Source organism: Rhipicephalus sanguineus, chromosome 10, assembly GCF_013339695.2.
Source record: "Rhipicephalus sanguineus isolate Rsan-2018 chromosome 10, BIME_Rsan_1.4, whole genome shotgun sequence".
In the NCBI taxonomy this organism is placed as follows: domain Eukaryota; kingdom Metazoa; phylum Arthropoda; class Arachnida; order Ixodida; family Ixodidae; genus Rhipicephalus; species Rhipicephalus sanguineus.
Window position 1 is genome coordinate 140494198 of NC_051185.1, and position 25258 is coordinate 140519455.

A 25258-nucleotide genomic window follows, 5' to 3' on the forward strand; every position below is an offset into this window, starting at 1 on the left:
CGCAAAGTTTTATTGTTACTATTCGAAGGTGAGGGGGGTGGGGCTATAATGTACCCCATACATTTACTGACGATAATGACGGTCGAGGACTCCTGGTATTGCACTGCAAGAACACTTGACTTCCCACATTTAATCCCAGATAGCCTCCGCCAGAGAAGTGCGGAGTCGACGATGCCCGTGGCGTGGTGCGAGTACTTTCCTTCCAAGTGCGGCAGGAAGGGAAGGAAACGGCGGTTCGACTCCGAAAGCGACGGGGAAGACAACGGCCGCCGGAATGCCCGAGTTTGGCTTCTAAGCAGTTGGCCAAGAGACGCAGCAAAAGGGTTGTGTTTTTGTCTTTCGCGATGTTTAAACTTGAAGAGACTCACCCTGATGCTGACACACAGCGATGACTGCGCACCCGCACTCGCCGAACCGTTCGCCGGTATCGAAGAAGAAGGAACATTGTTTTTACAAAAGTCTGCGTGGCTCAGGTGCCCGCTTGGTAGGGTTCTACTGGTTGCCGCAGCTCGCCGGGCCTAGTCTAGGGTTGCCAGTTGGCTTCCCGAGTCCATTTAAGAGAGTCGTGCCTCCAAGACCACGCTGTGAGGGTTTGTTCTGTGAGCTCTGGTGAGAAGGCTTTGTCTGGGCGGTCGGTGCACTGTCGTGTTATGTCTTCGTCTCGCTGTCGTAGAAACGGTGCGAACGCCTGGAAAAGAGGACATAGGCTTTGAAAGTGGTGCCCTCCTGGGCACAACACCCAGGAGGGCACCACTTTCAACACTCCAGACACGGTCGCCAAGTCGCCCCCCCCTGTCTGGGCATTTTCTGATTCCTCCGTGTCTCGCCGAATTTTAATAAAATCAGTCAAGACTGCTTTTCTGGCGAAAAAGGTAAACCTATAGTTTTTATCATGAAAACTGCGGCAAAAACGTGGACGAAGAGAGACAAGAACAGCACAAGCGCATTGAAAGGAGCCCAGCGAACTACTAATATAACTTAGAAGAATGGCTTGTTGGGCGAGTTGGTATTTCATATATCATGAAAACTGCTCAAAAAACGTGGACGAAGGGAGACAAAAACAGCACAAGCCACTTCGTCCACGTTTTTCGCGCAGTGTTCATGATAATGGAATACCAACTCGCCCAACTTGTCTTCTAAGCTATAGCCTTTCCAAGAGTGGTGTTGTTCGATTTTTGGATGGTTCATCGCATTTTAATAAAATCGGTCAAGGTTTCATTTCTGACGAAGAAGGTAAGGCTGTAGCTTTTGCAATAGTTATATTTTTCGATTTAAAGAGCTCGTTTCGCAAAAAATCCGGCGTCGGCGACAGCGTCGTTAGTAGTGAGCGAAAAATCGGCGTTGTCCTTGAGCGAAAATTCGAGATATGTGCAAATAAATAAATAAAACATATTCGGTCCGAGTGAGAATCGAACCCAGGCCTTCTGCGTGGCAAGCAAGTAATCTACCACGGAGCCAGGCTAGTGCTTTTTTTAGTCTTTCTTTCATGGTATTTATTACAAATGTGTGTAATTAGCATACATAGCGAACAAAATACTCAAGGCGGCCTCTACCGGCTAGTGCTCCGAAACTGCCGCTCAAAAAATACGCCATAAGAACGTCACGCAGTGGGAGGAGTGTCTATAATGCATGTAATATTGCGTGGCAGAATCGTAGAATCGCACCAGGCGTCAAAACAAGTGAATTGCGCAAGGAGTGGGTGGTTTAAAGCGGCCCACCCATTACAAAGTGTGCAGCTGCGCAAGTGCGCGTGGCACCTACGGACGCATAGTGGGTGCTTCGCTAACTTAAAAAAGGAAGAATTGTGGCGTACTGGGCACTTCGCAACTGTACTTGCAGTAGGCATTCTAGGATAGTTTGAAACGGCTAATGTTACGCGCACAGACGTTCGTGTCCTTGAGGCACGGTTCAGGGAGGCATGCACCGAGAACCGAAGCCAGGCTGGCAGTTGAAAAGCGATGCACACGGGGCCCGATTACGCTGTCGCGTTCTACTCTTGAAGGCGAAGCTCAAGCGTCCTCCAAAGTTTTTTTGAATGTCTCATCGCATTTTAATAAAGCCGCTCAAGGCCGCATTTTTGAAGAAAACGGTAAGTCTAAACGTAAGAAACGGTAAGAAAAACACCACTCTTGCCTTCGCAAGACTGGCGTTTTTTTTGAATGTCTCATCGAATTTTAATAATATCGGTGGAGGCTGCATCTTTAATAATAATTATTGGCGTTTTAAGTCCCAAAACCAGCATATGATTATAAGAGACGCCGCAGTGAAGGGCTCCGGAAATTTTGACCGTCTGGTGTCCTTTAACGTGCACTGACATCGCACAGTACACGGGCCTCCATAGCATTCCGCCTCCATCAAAAATGCGACCGCCGCGGCCGGGACGAAACCGCGAAAGCGGCTGCATTCTTGTCGAAAATGCCAAGCCGATAGCCTTTGGAAGAGTGCCATTTTTCGATTTTGGAATGTCCCGTCGGGTTTAATGAAACTGTTTGTGGGTACGTTTCTGTGAAAAAATGGTAAGCCCAGCCTTTTAGACTATTTTCTTTACTTTATTGTGATTGAATGGCTCGGGGCACTGCAAAAACTCTTTGATGTATTCTTTGTGAATGTATATATATATATATATATATATATATATATATATATATATATATATATATATATATATATATATATATATATATATATATATATATAGAAAAACAAGACGGTGCACGTACGAGGAAGCAATATTTTATGCCTAACGTTTCGGCCGTGGCACGGCCTTCGCCATTCTCTGACGAAGGCCGTGCCACGGCCGAAACGTTAGGCATAAAATATTGCTTCCTCGTACGTGCACCGTCTTGTTTTTCTATATATATATATATATATATATATATATATATATATATATATATATTCCTCCTGGCCTCTCCTGACAATATCGAGGGTATTCGCTGGCACTTGTAGTTGCGACGTGCTTACGCAGCCCGTGCGGATGGGAGAAGGCCCAGCTCCGAGTTATACGATATACATCGGTTTACGTTTAACTGGCGTTCGCGTGAAATCGCGATAACACCGCCTCTCGCCCACTGCACTCGTAAGTTGAACGCAGCTGGGAAACGGGCGGTTTTCCTGTGGGGATCCCGTCTGCAGACCGTGGATCGGACGAGATCCTGGCGTCGGCTGCATACCGGAGGCTGCAAAACATGCGCTGCTCGCAAGTGCATCGCAGCTCGACGAAAGAGCTTGACGTGATCGAGAGCTGGAAAAGGAAATGCACTCGAGCAACACTCTGGTGAATAGGGCAACGTGTGTACAGGGGCGTCGCCAGCGAGGGGGGCGGGGGCGTGCAGCTGTCTCCGTAAGATTTCCGCCTACTCCCATCGCCCCCCCCCCCCCACCCGCAAAGAGCAAACATACTCAAAACACAGCACCTATAAGCAGGCCCGTAGCCAGGAAATTTTTTTCGGGGGAGGGGGGGGGGGGCACTTGCTGAAGACCTTGATTATTTTAGAAAAACACTTCATTTCAATTATTTATTTTCGGTAAAACACCCCTCACCATCAGAATACCGCGGAGGGGGGGGGGGGGGGTGCTGGCTACGGGCCTGCCTCTATACAACTACCCCCGGCTCCCCCAATCCTGGGGCCCCCCCGTGTGTATGCCTGAACTCGTTAGTCAGCATCTGTAACAGCCATATCCAGAGGAACACACAAACGTGAAATTGGCATTAAATTTTGGCAAAAGAAAAATTTTATTGACGTGTATAATGCTCCACGTTGGCTCTGCATCGTGTCCTACGGAGGGCTTTTAAGGCGGTATCACAAATTTCAATGAAGCGTGCGTAGAAAGTGTTTTCTTTCTGAGTTTCTTTTTCCACCGCGGCTATAAGACATTCATATGGTTTTGATATACACGTATTCACATTCATCAGGCGTGGGTTTGTAGCCCGGTGGTAAAGGCAATCGCCTTCGGAGCATCAGGGTGTGGGTTGAAGCCCCAGCACCGGAAAGAAAACCTTCACATTACGTGGGAATATGAACTAAGGCAACCCAAAATAAACACCCCTCAGATTCCGGTGCTAAATTCAGAATGGAGCAGTGGGAGACCTCGCCAGTGGAGCCCTGGACTAGGGGCCCCACCCACCTGCTTCTCAAATTGCTTTCTTCTTAATAAACGGTTTCCAATTCAAATCAATTTATTGTTTTATTCATTTATTTGTTCATGACAATGATCGTCCCAAACCGGTCCCAACAGCCGTTCCTGGGGCTGACAGCAATGCAGTAGTAAAGCTTTGTGCAGTAGCTCGGCCGCAAAGCCCTACGGGAGTGTCCGCTCTTAACGAAAGTATGTCTCTCTATGAATAGTCGCTCGATGACCATATAAATTTGATTCGCAGGGTGTTCGTGTAAAGTTTGTCTGTACCCTTCTATCTATCTATCTATCTATCTATCTATCTATCTATCTATCTATCTATCTATCTATCTATCTATCTATCTATCTATCTATCTATCTATCTATCTATCTATCTATCTATCTATCTATCTATCTATCTATCTATCTATCTATCTGTCTGTCTGTCTGTCTGTCTGTCTGTCTGTCTGTCTGTCTGTCTGTCTGTCTGTCTGTTCGCGCTCACATGCATAGAGAAATCCATTATTCCTTCTCTGCCGGCGCTGTTCCAGAAGACGTCTACGCTGATCGTCGGTTTGCATAGGCCTTTTCACGATGGTAATTTGTGGTGTAAGATCAAGGGGCGCAATTATTTATATTTTCTTGTTTATTAATGCGAATCTTTACGACTGTCCCCGACTGACAGCCGTGTTTCCTAACAGTATGTCGGCCTATTTCTTGTGGGCTATAAAGTGGGCCGGTTACGGGTTACAGCTTGGCTTTTCCACGAGACGGTGCGATAGCGTATTATCGTGCTATAGTGCGATAACAGTGAATCATAATCGTTATAATAGTGAATCACCATGACAGCGTAGAAGGGACCATATAATCTTGGCCAAGTGGCAGAGACCTAGCTCGTGGCTCTGATCCCAGGCTATTGTGTGCAACACGTGTCCGTGCACATTCCGGATACATTTGGCGGCGAGAGACGGGCTGCATACGATACTGATGGAACGACTGGTCGCTCATGCGCAGCATATCTAATAAGAGGGCGCTTTGTTTTAACACGAAAGTGTTTCATACCGGGGTCCACCAAGAATTGGTGGACTCATACCGCGGTTTCGGCACGTTAAAACCCCAGAAGTTATTATTGTTAAAACTGCAGACCCAAATATGGGTGCGAGCCGGAGGGGAAGAATACGTGAGCACTTACATATTAATACGAAACTCAAAGTCAGTGCAATATATATAGTTATCAGAAAGAAATAAAGGAAAACAAAGACACGACACAGTAAGAAAAAATTGAGGCAGGTATACGCACCAGTGACTGACGAATCAGCGGAGCTGGCGGCCTTCCCCTCCTCCATTCCCTCCTTCTCACCCTCACATCACTCCTCCTCATCCTCGCTACCCTTTCTATACTGTAGCATACACGGCTATGCTATGATTTACCCTCTCCCCTCGTTTCCCTCACCATCGCTTCGCTTTCCCACCTCCTTGCCGCACTATAATATACATGGCTATGCTATGCTATGCTTTCTTTCGTTCTGTCCCTTTTCTGTGTGTTTCTTTCTCTCTCTCTCTCTGTATCTATTTCTGTTTCCCTCTATACCTTCCTCGTTCTCTCCCTCATAGCAACGCAATTTTATGGTTCCCATAAATGCTTGTTCTGCTAGCGTGCCTGGATAGCCGAGTGGTCCCTCCTCCAAAGCGTTGCTAGGCGACGCGAGATGCCATGGCTTTAGGGAGCTTTCTGCTATCGCCGGACGGGGTTTTCGCAAGCATAAAAAGCTTCCCTGTTAAAATTGGAAATATCCTGAGAAAATTTGGCGAAGCTTGCACTAAGTCGCGCAAGCCTTGAAATAGCAGCTGGATGATTCTGAAGTCTAATCTGGTTGCTTCTATAGGTTGTTGCTAGGCTTTAGCTGGGTTAGTCACGACACGGATGTCCAAACTCCAGAACCGAGCGTTCGCACCTCTCATAGATATACGGGCACGTCGTTGTTGGCGAAGGGCTTCCATCGCTTCGGGCTCTTCTCGCAGCCGCCGCTGCCTTTCCCGTTCCTTAGTATGGCAGACTCGCACTAGTCGTGCCAAGTCTTTCTATCTTTTTATGTATTTATTCCCATTATTTCTCTCTATTTTTCTTTCGATATTTTTATCTCTCATTGTCTCATTGAACCAATGGTGAGTAGTGGGATTTTCTCCTCCTCACCATCACATCTCTCCTCCTCACGTTCACTTCCCTTTCCCACCCGCTTGCAACGCTATACAAGGCTGCGCTATGCTCCGCTAGCGTGCCTGGATAGCCGATTGTGGTTTGGACGCTCACCTTCGGATAGAGGGTACGCGGGTTCGAATCCCGCCTCGTGAAGAATTTTTTTTTTCCGCAAGAATTTTCTCTTTCTTTATATCTTTCTTTCCGTCTCTCTCTCTCTCTTTCTTTCTTTCTCTCTTTCTCTATCTCTGTACTCGTCCTCAGGGTTACTGCAGGCCACGCCGTTGCGGTGAGTAGCGGGATCTGCCAGAATTCTGTGGCGCATACCCATTCACGAAGATATGGTTTTCTGATAGGCCGCACATTGCGGCTAGCTGAAATAGTTTCGCTGTTAATAATATCAGAAACAGACGAAGGTATTAAAGGGACATTAAGGTGAAACAATTAATCTGTTTGGATTGATAAATTGTCCCTGAGAACTCTATATCGCTAATTTGACGATCATAATTTTATTAATAGAGGGGAAAACAGAGGTCAAAATTTCACTTTGAAATCTCGTGCCGAAATCTCCACACGTGAACTCACGGATTTCAAACCGTATTTTTGGTATTTTGGCGACATATGCACAACGAAATTAGGAACAACGCAGAACAGATGCCCTCAAAATCTATGACGTCACAACGTTTGGTGCCGGAATTTCAAGGTGACGTCGCCACCCGCATTTCTTTTCGCGCCTTTTCTCGCTTACCACGCGTCTTCTCGCGGCAGAAGCGCGGTGATTTTGAATTGTGATAGAGAAATTTACCAATATGAGAAATATCGGTAGTGTACCTTTAAGAATAACGAATAAAAGCAATGGGTCCGCACTATTTTCCACTACATGCTACAGGGTGTCCAACACCTCGCCCCCCCCCTGAAATTTTCCAATTTTCCATACCCGCGCACATACGAACGTTGAACCCACCCCGGAAAGAAATTTCTGGCTACGCCACTGACTCACCCATCCCGTTCGGGCTTCTCCGTGACTGTTATGTACTGGATGATGCAATAGATTCGCGGTCTGAGCAGGCGAGCACGCAGGTATTGCGTCATATATTGCCGAGCCGATCGGTTATGCCTGTAAGACCCGATTAGAGGTGGTTGAAATGGAGAAAATGAAAGACGGATACGACAAAGACAATAACAACCATAAGGCGTGCGCACGAGGGGGGAGGGGGGGGGGTCGCGGTCGCCCCCGCAAGTCATCAAAAAGGGAGCGCCAAATCTGCCCCCTGCCTTCATTGAGTCGGACCTTTCACGTCATTTTTTTTAATGCGCAGGGTTATGGCTACGAGTGGTTTTTGAATGGTGGCTCCCTGATGTTGCATTGAATGCATTCAAATAACTACTTCCCGCCCTTACACCAGATAGCCGGGGAGCAATTCCAGGCCGTCGCGAGATGCACATAATCGCTTTATTTTCATTTTTGCATCAATTGCGGAGTTCCTTTTCTTTCGAACTTGACCAACTTGACAACTTGCCCCCACCCCCCTGTAATCGAGAACCCTGCGCACGCCTATGACAACAACAACGACACGCTCATCGACCAAGGAAAATCTGCTGTAGCGCTGCAGCTTAAAAAAACAACCAAACGAACAAAATGCCGGAAGTCTCATCGTTAGAGAAGTCGGAAGTGAGGGCCTGCCTTCAACGACGAACGCAATTTCACGCGCCGCATCTCATGAATGCATGCACACCTCCTAAACAGTGGCCGGCATACGAAAACATAACAAATATCAACAAGGAGTGCCAGCCATCTGGAACAGAACGAAACGACGCGTTCTGGATCGCGCGGGCGCGTGCACGCAACGGGCGCGGGTTATAGTTTATGCAGATCACCGGGCTTCTCGCTTGATCGGTGCGTTAACATACTTATCGAGCTCAACGTATGACGGCAATCTCTTCCGTCTTGCTCATTCGTCTGTTAGAAAGGCCGTCTGCATGTGCGGACGCATAGCAGAAGGCTTTTGGCCATTTTCCTCGATGGAGATGATTAATGTGCGGCTCCATCATCATCATCATGAGTACTTGTTGCTGGGACAGTCAGTACTGTACCACGGACCATAATCGTAATGGTAGCTTAGCGCGAATCAACATGAGAGGGAAGGGGACAGGGCGGACGCTAACTGTCAACTGTTTACTACGCAAACGGGTACGTTGACTGCATAGCAATTTTTTTTGCACTGCACAGCACACAAAAAAGAAAAGACTTCGAACACGCGTTGTATCACCAGCCGTAACGCCCGTTACAACGTTTGTTGGTATGCTGCGCAGTACAGACATTGCTGTGAAGTCATTGTGCCCGTTTGCACAGTAAACAGTCGACCGCTAGCGCTCACTTTGTCCCTTCCAAGCGCCTCGCCCCATTTTATGTCGATTTGCGCTAAGCGGCCATATTGTTTATGGCTCTTAATCCAGTTTGAACTGACAAGCCCAGCAACAAGTGCTCATGATGATGTGTCTGATCCAGCCGCGTATCATCATCATTACCATGAGTAGTTGGGTCTCCAATCCAAATGCCCTTTGCTCCTACGCGCACAAACGGACGGTGTTTCGAGAGCCGATCAGACGAAAAAGCAAGCTGCGAGCGTGGTCTTTACACCGCCCCCCCCTCTCCCCCCCCCCCCCCGAAGAAAACTAAGATGTAGCAAACAAGGGGGAAAGTAAGGGGGGTGTGGGGGGTGCAACGCACTTTTTTTCAAACTACAACAATGAGAGCGGCCTCCCCGGCTCCCAGAACGCACCGGGTAGATCCAGCGTGAGGCCGAATTCTCCCTTCCAACTGCCCGCGAAACCCTACAATCATCTACCTGTCATTAGCGTTTCTTGGTTCGCTGTGCTTTGAGTTCACCTTAGAGGTACGCGAAGCAGAGAAGGGGGGGTGGGGGATTCATGACGAGGTATGGCAGGTGGAGAGGGGGGATGTACCGAACAACGCTGATTCACAACCGGCTTCGTTCCACCGCTCGAGAGCCCCTCTCGTGGCGAGTGAAACGTCGCTCACGCCATCGCGCCGTGAAGTCCCTCAAGGACGCTCTTTCGATGTAGACGAGCGAGTCGCGCAGGACGTCGTAGTCGGTAGCGTGGCCGGCGCAACGCGCGGAAGGCGGAGAGGTGTGCGTGTGTTGTGTACGTGTACGCAAGAGACGGGAGGTGTGACCGGGAAACGGCGTGTGTGACGCGGATTATCGATTCTTCGAGGAGACCATCAATAGAAGGTGCGTCCCATTGCTTCTTGCGTAATTGCCTGCCGGCGCTTGTTAATATTCCGTCGCCTCTCTACCCGTGTACCGTCTGCCCCTCGTCTGAATGTCACGAGAACTGGCTACCACGTTCGTCTGCTACTTGCACATGAGGAGCGTCTGCTAGAAACAGCTTGCCGGTATCTAGCAGACGCCCGTTTTGACGCTAATCAAGTGACGATGATTCATAAATCATAATTGCTGTGATATATGCTTTCGGATATTAACCCACCGTGGTGGTGGCTAATTGTAGTGGCTACAGCGTCGCGCTGATAAACACGTGGGCGAGGGTGCGGTTACCGGCCAGGGCTGCCTGCCTCCCGCATCTCGACGGGGGCGATATGCACGAACACAAGGTAACGAATCCGAGGTGGTGAAAATTAACACAGAGTCTCCAATTATGGCTCTTTCATGATAATGTCGCAGTCCTGAAACGTAAAACCACACATTTTCTTCTTTTTTTTCATACAGTTTTAGCCGATTGTCTATAAAGCGTAAGCTTAGCGAAACTGCGGCATGTCGCACGTGTTCGTGGTGGCCGGACCCTTCTTATCTGGCACGGTCGTATTCTTGTCACTGAAGTTCCATATTTAAATCAGGTGAAGTATGGTAGAGATAAAGTACGCTTTCTTTAATCTATTATTTCTCTAAAACAGATGTCATACTGTTCTTGATCGGGTAACGAATATGGTTGGTAAAGTTCTCTTTTTTTTTTTCAAGAAACAGATGACGTTCGGCGGTCGTTGGCAGCTGTGTTACATATCTGAACTGTATTCTGAAAGCTTTCCTTTTTTTTTTTGTTTCGTAAGCACTCAGCTAAAGTCCCTAGATTTTTACCTGTCTAAGGAAAAATCTAGGGACTTTACACTCAGCCATTGGGCGGACATAGACGTCCTCCAGTGTATGCCCGGTGTCGAGCCTGACTGAACTTTTCTCTTATACGAGTAATTCTGACGTCAGAGTTTTTATTAAGCCGTTGTCGTGATGTTCTCTATACGTTAACAATGGCCGTCTCGGTTCTCTTTCTTGCAGGTGGGGAGGGAGGGGTTGTAAACAATTAATTGTGGACACAAACACTATCCGGGCATTTTGCGCGTGTCTGGTAGTGAAGGCGAAGCCTTTCAATGCTGACAATATTTCGTTCTGTTATCCTGTGGTCGAGAGCACTTTGTTTGCGCTACCCATTTTTTCTTCTTCTTTTTTTTTTTTTTGTCTTTTTGACAGATGCATTGACCTGTGTGAACTGAGGGAATCTAAGAAAAAAAAAAGAATTCTCACTAATGGAAAGACAATCCTCTATGCCGTTTTCTTTTTCGTTTTAGACACTACAAACCTTTCGTCTTCTCCCTTAGAACACTCGCATGTTGACAAGACAGGTTGCAAACACGGCTCCAACAAGTGTCACTCGTGTGAAACTCAAGACGATTCCGCCATGTTAGCCACGTTTTACATGAGCCTTTTAGGGCCGAAGACCGGTTGTTGCGTTCGCGTGAACACCAGCGACGCGCTGTGTCGCAGCGCCTAAAATTGGCGTCGAATACTGTACCGACCACCAGTCGCGCTACACTTTGCTAAGTGTCCTAGAAAAACTGTGACCTCGCCAAAATCAGGGGCAAAAGAAACCCACGCGGGTTTCTTATTCACAGTGAAGCGAAAGCACAAAAAAAAACCCGTCCTTTAAGTAGTGGCTACTCTGCGCACGCATCTTGCATACTCTTGCTACATGCCTTGCGCAATTTAACCACGACTTATAAAGGAAGCGTTTTTTTTTTTGTACTTTTGCTTCATTGTGAACGAGAAACCCGAGCGGGTTTCGAAATGCCGTATTAAATAGTTTTCTCTTGGTCCTGATTTTGAATTGAACTGACATTATTCTCAACAGTACAGGCGATTTTGGCGACGGTGCAGTTTTTCTACAATGTTTGCTCCTCGCCAGACTATATTTCGTCGAACCCTTGACTACGTTGCTAAGTGCAATCAAGTTTTTCTTTCTCTTCCTAATCAAATTTTTATGCCATAAGGAAAGCGGACATGTTGCATTTTAGTCAAAAGAAATATAGGGAAAGCAAGGAGCTACGCTTCTAAATTACGCAAAAGCAATTCATTAGTAGAACCCGCTGTTGGCCTATTGTGCCATGCATACTTGAAAGAAAAAGGTTGCGAGAAAAAAGACACTGTAACAAGGACGGGTCGGGGACAAGCACCACACCCCGCGCTTGTCCACGTACCCTTCCCAGCCTGTAGTGGGGGGGGGGGGGGGTGAGGCTGGTTAGCCCCCCCCCCCCCGAAATTTTGGTGAAGTAGGTGTTTTTACCAAAAATAAGTAATGAAAATACGTGTTTTTCTCAAACAGTCAAGGTTTTCAGCAAGTACCCCCCGAAAAAAATTCCTGGCCGCGGGCCTGACCCTTCCATGTGAATGTGTCCTTTTTTCGCGTAACCTTTTTCTTTCGTAATTCATTACATTGCTCACTACGGCAAAAAGCAATTTTATTACTCTAATCTCATTAATGCCAAGCTAGAAAACCTACATCATGTGCCAGTCGAAAAGGAGCGCTTAACTGTCTCGGCTGGGTAAGGTCGTTTTATACAGTTATTTAACAGAAACCCTGCAGAACCAAAGAATAAAACGATACGTCTCCACCGACTAGTCCAATCACTCGATTAGTACTCACTCTGCGCGATCGAAGGGCGTTTAACATTCGTGGCACGGACGCGCCGACTTCGAAAACTAGTGGCTTCGTTTATGGGCGCCGCATTCAATGTGGCACTGTTTCGCATACTTGAAACGCGTCTCAGGGTCGTAATCGCCCTTCAAGGAAGATTTCACGGGCGAATTTGTAAGGAATGCGACAAAAAAAAAATATTGTTTTCGATGGGTTCTACGGTAAACAAGTTCTTATTTGTGCTGACGTGCGTTTCGCGCAAACATATAGTTGTTAACCTGCGTCTTTTTCTTTTTATTTAAATGTCACTGTTATGTACAGTCGACGTCAAAAGTTTAGAGACCACTAAATCTGAGAAAACTTTCCCAGCACTTTGTGACTGTATTCGAATAAACTGCACAGCACATGTTCTTCGCGCGGTTTTGGAACAGGCCAGAAGTATAGATTCCAGCTTACTTGCCGAAGCAGCGCGAATATCGAGCTTTTTCTTGTGTCTCGTGGTCCTTACACTTTTGACGCTAACTGTACATATGCATGCCAGAAGTAGCGTCTCTAACAGTTCTTGTGTACTTGAAGGAAAAAAAAACAGCATTTATTTGCATAAATGCAGAGGTGAAGATGTAAAATCGTGTAAGGGTATCGCCATAATTGATGCCCCTTCATTCAGGAATGTCCTGTCATTTCGAGGAACTCGAAGCTCTTTTCTGCGGTCGCTTTCCACAGTCTCTAACGGCACGACGGACCTCTTGTGAATATAGCGTCGGTTTTCTCGAAAGCTGGCCGTTAGAACATGATCAAGCCATTCTCACAATTCTTATGCATGGAACGCCTAAAGGAAACTTTCTTTTGCTAATATAGGTCCCTGCTTTGGAGACATGCTCTTTTTGCGCATGCCGACATAGTATTTTTGCGTGGTACAGAGCATCTGCCCTCTTTGTCCTTTTCTTAATTATTTATGTTTTGTATCCAAGCCCCGTGAACCCTTGGTGGCGAAGTTGTCTCGTTGCTAAGCGTGAGTTCCGGCCGCATTTGGATGGGGGCGAGGTGAAAGGACACCCGGGTAATTAGATTTATGTGCATGTTAAAGAACAACAAGCAGTCAAGAACCCCACCACGGCGTGCCTCATAATCATATCGTGGTTTTGGCGTGCGTGAAACTCCAAAGTTGAACTAATTCATTACTTTTTAGATGCGAAGTATCTTAAGGTCGAGCTCAATCCGGCGGTGGTGGTGGTGGTGGTGTGCGGCGTGACCACCCTTACTGCGCATGCGCATACCCTCTCCACACACCTCCTCTCCACTCACCCTCTCCCCTTCCCCTCTCCACTTTCCCACTCCCCCTCACCTCTCCACTTTCCCTCTCCCATACCCCTCTCCCCTCCCCCTTTCCACTCTTCCTCTGAAACGCGGGCTAGACATGCCGAAATTCTCTCCTGCGCAACACCGCGATGAGCTCGAGCGCATGCGCTTCCCCTCCCCTTCTCTCTCCTCTCCTACGCTGCCCCCCTCTCGCCCGCCTGTCGACCGCGTTCCCCGCTCGCCCTGTGAGAATTAACGGCCAGGCTAGATGTAAGATACGATGCGCGTAGCGTCCCTCTTCGCGTTCCACGACGCGAGGTCGGTAGCATGCCCAACGAACGCCAACGGAACGCGATCGTGCAAGTGCTCCGGCTTCGCATCGCCTCATGGTCCCCTTTAGCGGGAGGTGGTGTAATTTTTTTTCTAGTTTCCATCCACTAAGCTATCAGTTTTACATACAGTTGCTTTCACAACACCGTCTCGTTTCTTTCTTGTGCGTTCAACTGCTGCGTGTGCGTGCAGCACTGAAAGAAAAAAGAAGAGCGCTTTAGTCATTGTGTTGAGTAGCTGCTTTGCCACATATATAACTCCCTGTAAAGATGCAGGTTAACTCTATTTGTAGGTCATTGCGCTCTGTCCGGAGAGTCGTGCGAGGTGCGACTTTCCGAACGAGAGTTAACGTGTAGGTACTTACATATGTGACAAGTCAGTACTCAAAAGAATGTGTTACACGAACGCTTCTTAATTTCTCAGAGTGTACTTGCATGCAGTAGAATTCTTTTGAGCCATGTATAAGGGCATTGCGCACATTTTTTTTTTTTTCGCGAGACAATCATTATGTAGACGTTTGTGTAGGGAGTCGAAGTAATTTTCAAGCTGTTTAATCAGCTGATTTTCCTGGTTTCCCGCAATCATTGTTGCGCTACATTGTTATAGATAAGTTCAATTCATTACAATCATGCAGCAGCAACTGGACGTGCCCCGCGTGTGCGCTTCCGCGTGACCAGGTAGCTTAAACAGCAGCACTAACGATACTCCTACGAACAACGCGCCACCTCTGCAGGCTGGCGGCGTGCGGGTTCAGTGAACGTCCCACTTTGCTCTGTCCGTCGTGCTCCCAGAAAGCTGTGTGTAATGACGGATTGGAATGCCGGCCCGACCCGTTCCTGCCTCCACGCTGCTGGCTTCTTTCTCTTCTTCTTCTTCGCGGGTTGGGAGCGTGCGCGCCCGTTCCTCGTATTCGTACAACGGCGCGTTGCCTGCAGGTGCGGAGCAATTTTCAACGCACAGATATAGCACAGATCTACCTTTGCCGCAAGGTATCGCACGTTTGCAGAAAGGTTTATTTCCTCCCGGGTGGCTGAACAGGTGACTGGAGAGTGGTCACCGCGCTGCTAGTGTCACTGCTAGTGCTGGGGCTTCCTTTAGATGGCAGAGTTGCGTGTAGGTACGCCATCTTGCCTGACTATCAACAACAGCTGCGCGGCGACGTCGCACTTTGTTTTTGCCGGTGACATGCCCAGCGCGTCGGCCGACCGGCGATGTCGCAGCAGGGACGTCGTTGGGAAATACAAAAAACTGGCCCGAGCATCAGCTTTTCCGCACTGCACGGTTGCTACCGCCCCCCCCCCCCCCCCCAACTGAACTTTTTTCAATTTTGCCTGTGCATATATACACGCCTGGCCCATATCCATTTCTTCTTCTTAATTTCAACTATGATATCCTTAACCCCCGTTTGTTCCCTGACCCACCCTGCTCTCTTCCTGTCTCTTAAGGTTACACCTATCATTTTCCTTTCCATCGCTCGCTGCGTCGTCCTCAATTTAAATTGAACCCTCTTTGTAAGTCTTCAGGTTTCTGCGGGCACGTAGCACGTCGGCAGGATAACCGGTGGTCATTAAGGGTAACTGACTGGATTCCAGTAGATGGCAAACGCGTGAGGGGGAGACAGAAAATTAGGTGGGTAGATGAGATTAAGAAGTTTGTAGGTATAACGTGGCAGCAGAAAACACAGGACCGGGTTGATTGGCGGAACATAGGAGAGGCCTTTGTCCTGGGCGTATACAGGCTGATGATGATGATGATATACACGCACGCACGAACATAGATAAAGTATTCTGCGCGACTGTACCTGCAACATGGCGGCAGGGCTGGGCAGAGATGCTCAGAAAAGTATTCCGGAATACAGATAACGAAATACATGAACTGGAAGCCTAAAATACAGATACTGAGATACATTTGCCTTTTAACGTAACGGGATATTTCGGAGATACTTTTGCAATAAGACGAAAAAAGTATTCCGGAATACAGTTACAGCGATACAGATACTGGAATACTTTTTTATTTCAAGGATGCTCATACTACGAAAAGACACTTATTAGTGCAGCATAATGTTGTAATTAAAGTTACAGCGCATCGAAACGTTCAGTTCATTTATTTATTTATTACAGTACCCTCAGCACCATTAAGACATTGCAGGGGAGGGGGGGGGGTCGGACAAAGCACATAATTAGTAATAATGACATAATTACAAGTATCAATTGCAATAAAAATACACTATTTTACAGCAACAGTAACCAGGATTGGACACCGAAATCGACATACTTGGCGAACAAACTAAGCTATGCTAGAAATAGCACACTTTAAGCAAATCACTCGAATCACTAATGAACAACAGTGAATTCAGAAAAAGCACACATTTATTTTGAAGATCTGCTTTGCTGACAAGGTTGCTGTTTAGGCTTCTCAAATGGGCTGTCTTCTAACAGCGTCGGCTCAGCCTCAGCACAAGACTCACGAAAGAAAAAGTCTGTCTACCGCTGAAGGCGAGCACAAATTCGTGCTATAGTGAATAAATACCGCCTTCATAGCCGGATTGCCCTGCAGCGTGGCGATATCTCTTCTCGGGTCATCTAGATACCGAAACACTTCCGCCCTCACTTGGGTTGTTCTGAGTGTCCAGAATCCGAAGTCGGTCCCCATCTTCGCAATCCTCAGCCGTCTGACCCTGTCGGCTTCAATGAAGCTGTCACCACCACCGACGCTACCAGCACCCATTTTAGAAAGCCGCAACAGGCGAAGTTGGCTCCGGCGGTGGGGGAGCCTGCTACCACAAAAGACCGTTTCACGCATGTAATCAATTAGGAACGCACCCTGACATTGGAGAGGTGGCTGAAAGCGCGTCAAAGATAGCCATCTTCTAGTCACTTCCGCCGTGACTACGGGAACTGCTTTTGGAAGTGCCGCCGCTTTGAAAACTGAACGCACGCGAAGCATTGCAAAGCCTGTTCCAAGGCGGTATCCGCGCGGGGGGTCGCGAAGTAATGGCTTGCCACCCGAAAAAAAATTAGGCGTGCTGTACTGACCTTGAGAGACAGCGACTTTCGTCGGCAGAGGCCGACAACACTGCCCCGCGATTCTGCCGTCTGCGGCGTCGCGCGCTTTACCGCATGGACCATTCTGTGCTTCAGGGGAAACCATCGCCGCCCTATCTGTCGGCGACCGGCGGCGCGCCTTTGCTTGTCTTGGCACAAAAAAGAAAACGTCATTCCCCCATTGGAAACACGCCTGAACTCATTTCCGACACAAAAAAACAATGTAACGAGATACCCGTGTTTTGCATATTATCGCGATACAAGCGATACATCGTAAATGTATTTCATTACTGAGATACAAATACATTTTTCAAATGTATCTCGATACAGAAATACAGATACTCAAAAGTATCTCTGAAATACTATCGCGATACTCTTGTATCACGATACTGCCCAGCCCTGCATGGCGGTCGTTGAGATTATCACACCGATGCAGACGGTTTAGGAACGTACACGTATGGCAAAGACCCTGCAGTACTTTGCGCTTCAGTTGCCCTCCGATTTATGTTTTTGTGAAAGTACGGGAGCCGAGACACATTGTAATAAGTAAAAAAATGTCGGGTACCACATTAGGAAGATAAATATGCACGGAATTGTAAATACGGGAACACGCTCGTCGCGTTGCTAGCAACGCTTAATCGCGCATTGCAACGCCTGCTGTGTGTTTAGAACAATATTGTGATGGGGGTCGTACTGAAAATCTCTCAGTAATATCAGAGACATTCTCGGAGACGTGCTTTATCTTATTTTTGCTTGCATTGCAGTCTGCCGTGTAGCTGTTCAGCCCACTTAAAAGCACGAAGTGGAGTAAGTACACGAAAAAAAAAACTGTGTTGCCCCTAGAGACCGAAGCACAAGAACCACTTGAGGCATGTCCGATTAGGGGCAATATGATTTTATGGCGCTTTCGTGATAAAAAAAAAACAGCTGAATATCACAAGTCGGCAAGCAGCGGAAGAAACCAGCGGCAAGACGCAATTTTCACGCTTAAAGGCCAACTCCGGCGATTTTTTGGCCATGTCAAAGTAACGGTGCTTTTATGTTCCTGAGACGCTCCTGTTAAAGGGGTACTGACACAAAATTTCGCGGCCGAGATAGCCTGCTGGATCGATTCCCGTGTACGTGCGTGTACCATCTGCAAAATATCGGCAGCGAATAAAGCTTGGAAGGTATTTTATATGAATTTTGAAGTTCGCGAGCGCAATCCAGCATTATAGGCCGCACCTAGTGCATTGACACCCTCGGAGGTGACCCGAGGTGACCCCCCTACTTCCCCTACGTAACCGTTGCAGTCGGTACAAGTTACGATGACGTCGTAGCCGCCATTTCTGTTTTGACGCGCTTCCCGACGAATCGCTCCTCGCCAGCGGGTCAAACCTGAAGTGATTCGCCACGTCGAAAATTCCTTCCATCCCCGCCGCAAGAAAATCGTCGCCATCAGACGACGATGAGCCCAACGACGACAGACCGCGCGGAAATGCGTCACTGTTCCGTGTGCTCACGTGACCGAGCGTTTCACTCGCCAGGTGGTGATAGTTGCACCCGGCGGCTTGTCGTTTTTGGAGCTCTGTCAAACCGAAACTGAGACTGTGTCGGTAATGAGGAGCTCGTAATTAATTATCTGTCGCACGCTGCAGCAAACGATGTGCCGTGTTATGACTAACAGGCCCCCAGCAACACATTGCAGCAAGAAAACTCGGGGCGAAAATTTTTGTGTCAGGACTCCTTTAAGGGCCCGATAGCAGAAATACTCGGCAAATTGGAGAATAATTTTAAATAAGCAAAAAAGCGCAACACCGAAACCGAAACCCAACCGAGTGTACTGTCTCCGTATGACATAGACGTTGTTACGAACGAACCGGAAGTCGTGCAAGGCATGCCGGTCACGCCGGCGCGGAGTATGAAAACTGTGACAGCCGGGACGACCAGCGAAGCGCCGGCCAAACCAACGCTGTCTGTCGCCTTGTGCACAGCAGACGCTCGCTGTAGCGGCCGAAGCGCCGAAGTTAGCTGTGCCCTCGGCTGCGTCACTTCCGCCGCCTTCCCAACACTGATGTCACAGACGCAATGTTGCCAATAATTGTGGGAAGCCAGGAGGGCGTTTGCAGACAATCTTTAAAATTCATTTGGAAACAATCTGCGCATGTCTCAAGCCTGTAATTTGGCATAAATGACGGAAACGTGCAAAGGAACGTACCCAGCGAATTTCACTGAGATCCATCGACCTCGAAAAATCGCCGGAGTTGGCCTTTAAGAAGTGGCATTCCGGTTATCATTTTACGTTTTCGGTGTTTGAGAAGTGCAAGAAATCACATGGTACTGGGCAGGGGCGGCAAAAACAGCGCCATCAGCAAGTAATACCAAACAAAATGCGCTGGAGATGTAAAGGTCACGGAGGCCCTTCACAGACGCTCCAGACGTGGAATTATGCGACGGACGTTATGATACTGGACCTTTCCTTATATTCTAGAGGCGGAACACATTGCTGATCAGTTCCGGTACTGTTTGCACAGCGACCGTGTCGAACGGAGGAACGAAGCGCGAGAAATGTGGCATGAGGTGTAACCCTGGAGGTAGCATACTCGGACACAAAATGGGTGCTACATACATTCATGGGCCTTGGTAGGGTGGCCACCCTAGCCGTGGTTATTTAATTGCTTGCTAAGCTTAACCCGCTTAACCACTCACGACTTTTTGAGGCGCTAATCTGAACGGGAGGCTTACTTTGCCTCTCGCTGTACGCCGTGACTGTGAGCATCAAGACCCGCAGTAAAACCAGTTGCCTTTCTTTTTCTTTCTACTTTCCGTTCAACTTGAGCTGTAAGTGTCACGCTAATTTCGAGACCGTTCACAACGTTGCAAAAAGACCACAAACGAGACAAAACAAGCGTCAACATTTGCTGTCTCAAGCAGGTTCAAGATTTCAATAATCTCGACAGAGTTTCCGACGGCCACCGCTCGGCGACGCCATGGTACGTGAAAGTTGCGACCCCCCGTCCCCTCCCCCTCCCCCCCCCAAAAAAAAGAAAAAAAAATCTGCTACATTACTGCCTGTGTGCTTACATTTAGGCGCACGTTAAAGAACCCCAGGTGGCTGAAATTTTCGGAGCCCTGCACCACGGCGTCTCTGATAATCGTATCGTGGTTTTGGGACGTAGAACCCCGGCAACTATTATCCTTTGAGGAAGTAACTGCGTTACCACAACCATTGCTACCTTTTGCGAGCAACGACAAGAGGATGAAGTGTTAGTTCCTTAGCAGTTACTCTTTCGGATGATGAAATGTTGCTCCCAAGGACGAAATGTTACTCCCACTACTTCCTCCTGAAGGACTCACTGTTAACCTTTGCAGTTACTCTCTGAGGAGCAGCTGTCATGCTTCACTCCACAAGGAACGAACTGCTTAGTTCTTAGCGGTGCCCAGGGGCGGCGCCAGCGGGAGGCAGCTGTCCCCCAAATTTTCCGACTGCCCCTCCTTTGCCACACCTCCCCCCCCCCCACCCGCCCAAAGCAAACATATTGAAAACGAGAAGCGTGCGAACTTGAGCTTTTTGGTACACATTCGTATATGTAAAAAACAGCGCGAAAACTACAAGGACGAGACAGATGAAGCAGGACTAGCACTGTATTGAAAACATAGCGCATAAGTTCCCATCGCCCCTGCCCTCCTGGAGGAACGCACTTGTCGTGGGTGCCTCCTCCCCCCCCCCCCCCCCCCCCCAATTAAAAAACTCTTGGCGCCGCCCCTGGTAGTGCCGGTTGCGCCGTACCGTTTACGCTATCGAAAGCACCGCGTCCCTATCGAGACACCCTGTATATATGCGCTTGCAGCGGCGCCTGCCTGGAACAAAAACGAAGCAAGGGAGTGAGGACAGGGACAGCAAGGAGGCGTAGCTTATTTGCTGCAGCACGGTGAATATAATTTCTTGACTATTTTTTTAACGAGCTTTACTGCTGTGGTGAAATTTTTGTTTCCTTCCTCGTTGATATAATCTTCACCGCGACCAGTCATCGCCGTAGCAACACTATACCCCCTCCGGCTTCTGGATTTGAAAAAAAAAGAAGGAAAAGAAGCGCCAGTCCAAAGATAGCTGTCGGGTATCGATTTTTCGGTGCTCCGTAACCTTGACGACGCCGTCTAGCGACCCGTCTGCTTTTCCTAGCCGGTAGACGCTAGCGCCGTACTTTCACCGCCTTGCTTTTGCATCCGTTGAAACTATTCGAAGAAAACTGAATTACGAGACAACTTCCGGCATAGCCACGGTGTACACAGGAAGCGCGGCAATCAAAGCGCGTACGCGGAATGGTCGACTTATTTCCAAAGCCATGTCGCAAGCTGAATTGCTCCGCAGCAATGTTCACGCTTTTCCGGCCGTTGTAGCAGACGACGCGTCACCCGGCAGACGACCCGGCAGACGACCCGGCAGACGACCCGGCAGACGTGCCTCCAATGCGAAATCGGTGGCGCTGGGAATCGAAAAACGTTGTCTCGAAGGTATGGAATCAAAGAGACATATTGGTGTCGTTCACCGCCTGAAGCATTTGCACGGGACTGACTAACAATTAAGCCATTCCCGACGCCGTTGCTAGCGCTGAATTTTGGCGTGGCGCTCGAATGGCCACTGGTTGATTAATACGTCGTCGGGTTGGCGGCGTTCCAGGCGTCCTTGCGCAACGTGTAGACCGGCACCTCCAGACCCAACGGCACCGCGCATTATTACATAGGTTTAGAAGGACGCAACGCCGGACACCAAAGCCTGAGGCCGTCTGACCATCGACGCATCGAAATCGGCGGCAGTGTGTGCCACATTCGTTTCACCGTAAGCCATTTATATCTCGCCGCAGACGACACGGTGCTGACAGCAGACGACGCTCCATTTAGAGCCGCATTGATTGGAGCACACACCAGGTACGGGAACCTCCGATCGAGCTATCGACATTAACTGGATGTGGAACGTTTTGTCGTTTTATCTCAGTGTACATTATAATGGTTGCATGCAGTACACTTCCGTAATGGCAGATTAGTTCTGCGGAACCCCGCGAGGTGAAGGAAAGACCACGAAAAGAAAAAAAAATGTTAGAGATCTGTTTTGCAGCACGAGGCGCATATGGAATGCATACAGAGTTCCCCGAAAGATTGCTTATGGATTACAGAAAGATTCGTCCTTGTCCGGGATTTCTCGTCAACTGCTCTCACTGTGACAAACTTGAACGGGTTTCCTTTGCATATAGATTCGTTCTACGAAACGGGTAGGTAACCTTTTTTCACTTTCACTCTTCTAGGAGGAGTGTATACACTCTGGTATTCCCCCTTTTTTGGTCTGTAATTGAACCGGTAAATACATCCTGTTTACATGAGCAACAAACCGGAGTAGCTTTTCTTTTATTTATTCACCGAGTTGTGGTTGACTTGATATAGATTCAAGTGATCGCGGCAGTGTCATGCGTGGCAAATGCCAACTACGGGACACGTTATATGGATGAATCGATTTAGCGCTCGATTGGCTGTTGTTTGGCGTGATTACGTTTGTTCTGATATCACTCGTCTGAGTGCCTACTTAGCTACGTATGTTGTTGCAGTTATGCCGACTTGTGCGTATACACATCGTTCTTACATGATCAGTGACGTACGTACGTTGTTCTGGGAAGATTTGGAATGTTCCAATAATGGCGTTCACTGAACATCTGTTACTCTTCACATATATATGCAGTCGCTGTTCGTTCAATATGTTCCGAGCCCCGTATAATAATTTGGTCCATTGTAGAGATATGCCTTCCTAGCATACAGGGAATGTTTTGAATGACAGAGGTCCACGTCTAGACAACCGATAAAGAGGACTCACTGATTCACTTTTGACTCGACCACTTTCGGACGTATAACTTGACAGGGTGACCGCTTTGGCTATAGCTGGTAATTTATAAAGAGCACAGACATCAAAAGGGACGACGAAACAGGCAGACAAGCGCAGAATATATCACGCGAATGCTTATTATTAGAGCGTCATATTTTGGGATACCTTCTTGCAAATGACAAGCAGGGGAGGCGTGAGTCATCCTTTTAATTAAGTATAGCCTCGAGCCTTTGTCGAAGAGGTTTACTGTGAAGCTGCATTTGGCTAAGGGGTGGGAAAATTTGAGGCTCCGTCAGATGCACAGAAGCTATAATGAACTTCGTCATAGCTTCGGAAGCAATGCTAGCGTACGCTACCTCGAAGAGTCTCCTCGTTAGCACTAGTTTTTCTTCAGGTTTCGTCGGCATATGTGGCTAGGGGTGGTATACCCGCCGCAGCATGAATCGCTAACCTGAAAATCCTTTAGGTGTTCTCAGTATCCTTTAAGCTAGCGTCACCAAACGCAAAGTTTGAAGCAGGTGTCTCTTACATATGGTGATGGAGAAATAAAAAGTTACGGCATAAGACACTTCGATAGATCCCAGCTCGTGATAAACACTGGGGCCGTACGTTTCTGCTTCACTTGTTGACTATCTGTACAGAGGGCTTGAGCGGTGCATTTTTAGGGGCGAAGCACCTTAGGACCTAGCTAGTTGTCGTCGACTCTCACTGTCCGCTGTCACGGTATATAGAAAACCGTTGCTATAGTCGAAACATATATGTGTGTACGTTGCGATTACGATTATAAAGTCTCAAATAAAAGTCATGCAGCACTCAAAACACTCCTGAAATATCCTAATAAAAATGAAGTCGAAACTAAAGGCACTATGTTCCCGAAATCAACAAATCTGGCTATCACAATTATGAAGGATGTGCACAGTGGGATGTGGAAGGGGTCGTGCCTGACAGTTTGTCTTCGACGAGAAACCCTGAAGAAATGCTTTCGTGAGAGCTCTGGTCGGAGACAACTTTAGAAGTCCGCGGCATTTCCTCCGCAAAGGCGAAACATATGTGTGTATGTTGCGATTACGAGTACGAAACAAAGCACAAGCACAAACCCTTTATACTAGTCGGCGACTTCAACGTAGACATTATGGACAGCGACTGGATTATGCAGTATATGATGACTCGATACGCTCTACGATGCATTTCGCATGACTAGAAACAACCAACAACCACCCGAGGAACATGCATACAAACCTTGCCTTTGCCAACTTTAGATTAGATCCACTCGAGGAACCATTGGCTCTCCATTTCACAGACCACAAAGCAGTAATGATGAAGGGAAAACGGAATCCAGAACTGAAGGCGATATACGAATTATAACAAGAGGATTAAAATAAAAGAGCATTAAACAGGAACCAAATAAACACATGTATATATATATATATATATATATATATATATATATATATATATATATATATATATATATATATATATATATATATATATATATATATATATATATATACATACACTTTATGTCACTCAATTTACACTCGCAGTGGCAACGCGCGGGTGACGTACGGTGACATACCGGTACGATACCCAGTGCTTCGCCACTCGTCATAATTCACATTAGTGGAGATGCGGTCATTTTTATATTTTAGTTTTTTTTTGCCACTGGCTTGCATATTTTGAGTCTTTTCCCGCTTTCACTTTTAGTTATCCCCATCTGTACATACCATTATCATCGCTATCGCTCTATCTTATATCCACACCATGACCAAAGCGTCGCCCAATGATCACCGACCCACACTGCCCGGCGCGAGTTGATTCCATCTTATGCCTCCAACCTTCTTCACTTCGTCGCTCTGCCTAACCCTCTGCCGCCCTCGGCCGGGCTTCCCATATCTCGACATTCATTCCGTCGCTCTAACTGACCATCGGTTATCTATCCGTCTTATGAGGTATATATATATATATATATATATATATATATATATATATATATATATATATATATATATATATATATATATATATATATATATATATATATATATCCTTCGGCAACTACTACTTCTTGTTGACGCCCCAGTAATTCCCGCGATAATCTTCGTATTTTAAATATTAATGCGAGAAGTTTAGTCAACAAGTTCCCTGATTTCTTGTCACTGACTTTGCCCTACTCCCGCCATGTCATTGACGACACGGAAACGTGGCTTCATAACGAAATTTGTGATGCCGAGATTTCGCTGCCGGGCTTTAATGTCGTAAGAACTGATCGAATCGATGGTATAGAGGCGATGGCGTTGCTTTATATTTACATTCCGACTTAAAGTTTTCTGTGCTTGATGCTCCGTCTCAAACTGAGTCGGTTTAGTGCAAAGTTTATTTTTAAACATTGACTTTTGTTGTTGGTGTCTATTACCGTCCACCTAACCTGATCGCGGATTCTTTGGCTTCCTTGAGTGCATTCGTCCAAGAAAT

General features: G+C 47.4%; 1 protein-coding gene across 1 annotated transcript in view; it reads left to right on the forward strand.

The window, feature by feature from the left end:
- Nucleotides 1-9391: 9391 nt before the first annotated feature.
- Nucleotides 9392-25258, forward strand: part of LOC119372497 (L-threonine 3-dehydrogenase, mitochondrial) — an 84945-nt gene continuing 69078 nt past the window's right edge. Inside the window, exon 1 of the mRNA XM_037642971.2 lies at nt 9392-9570. The gene's annotated coding sequence lies outside the window, so the exon portion shown is untranslated. The remainder of the gene's footprint in view (nt 9571-25258) is intronic.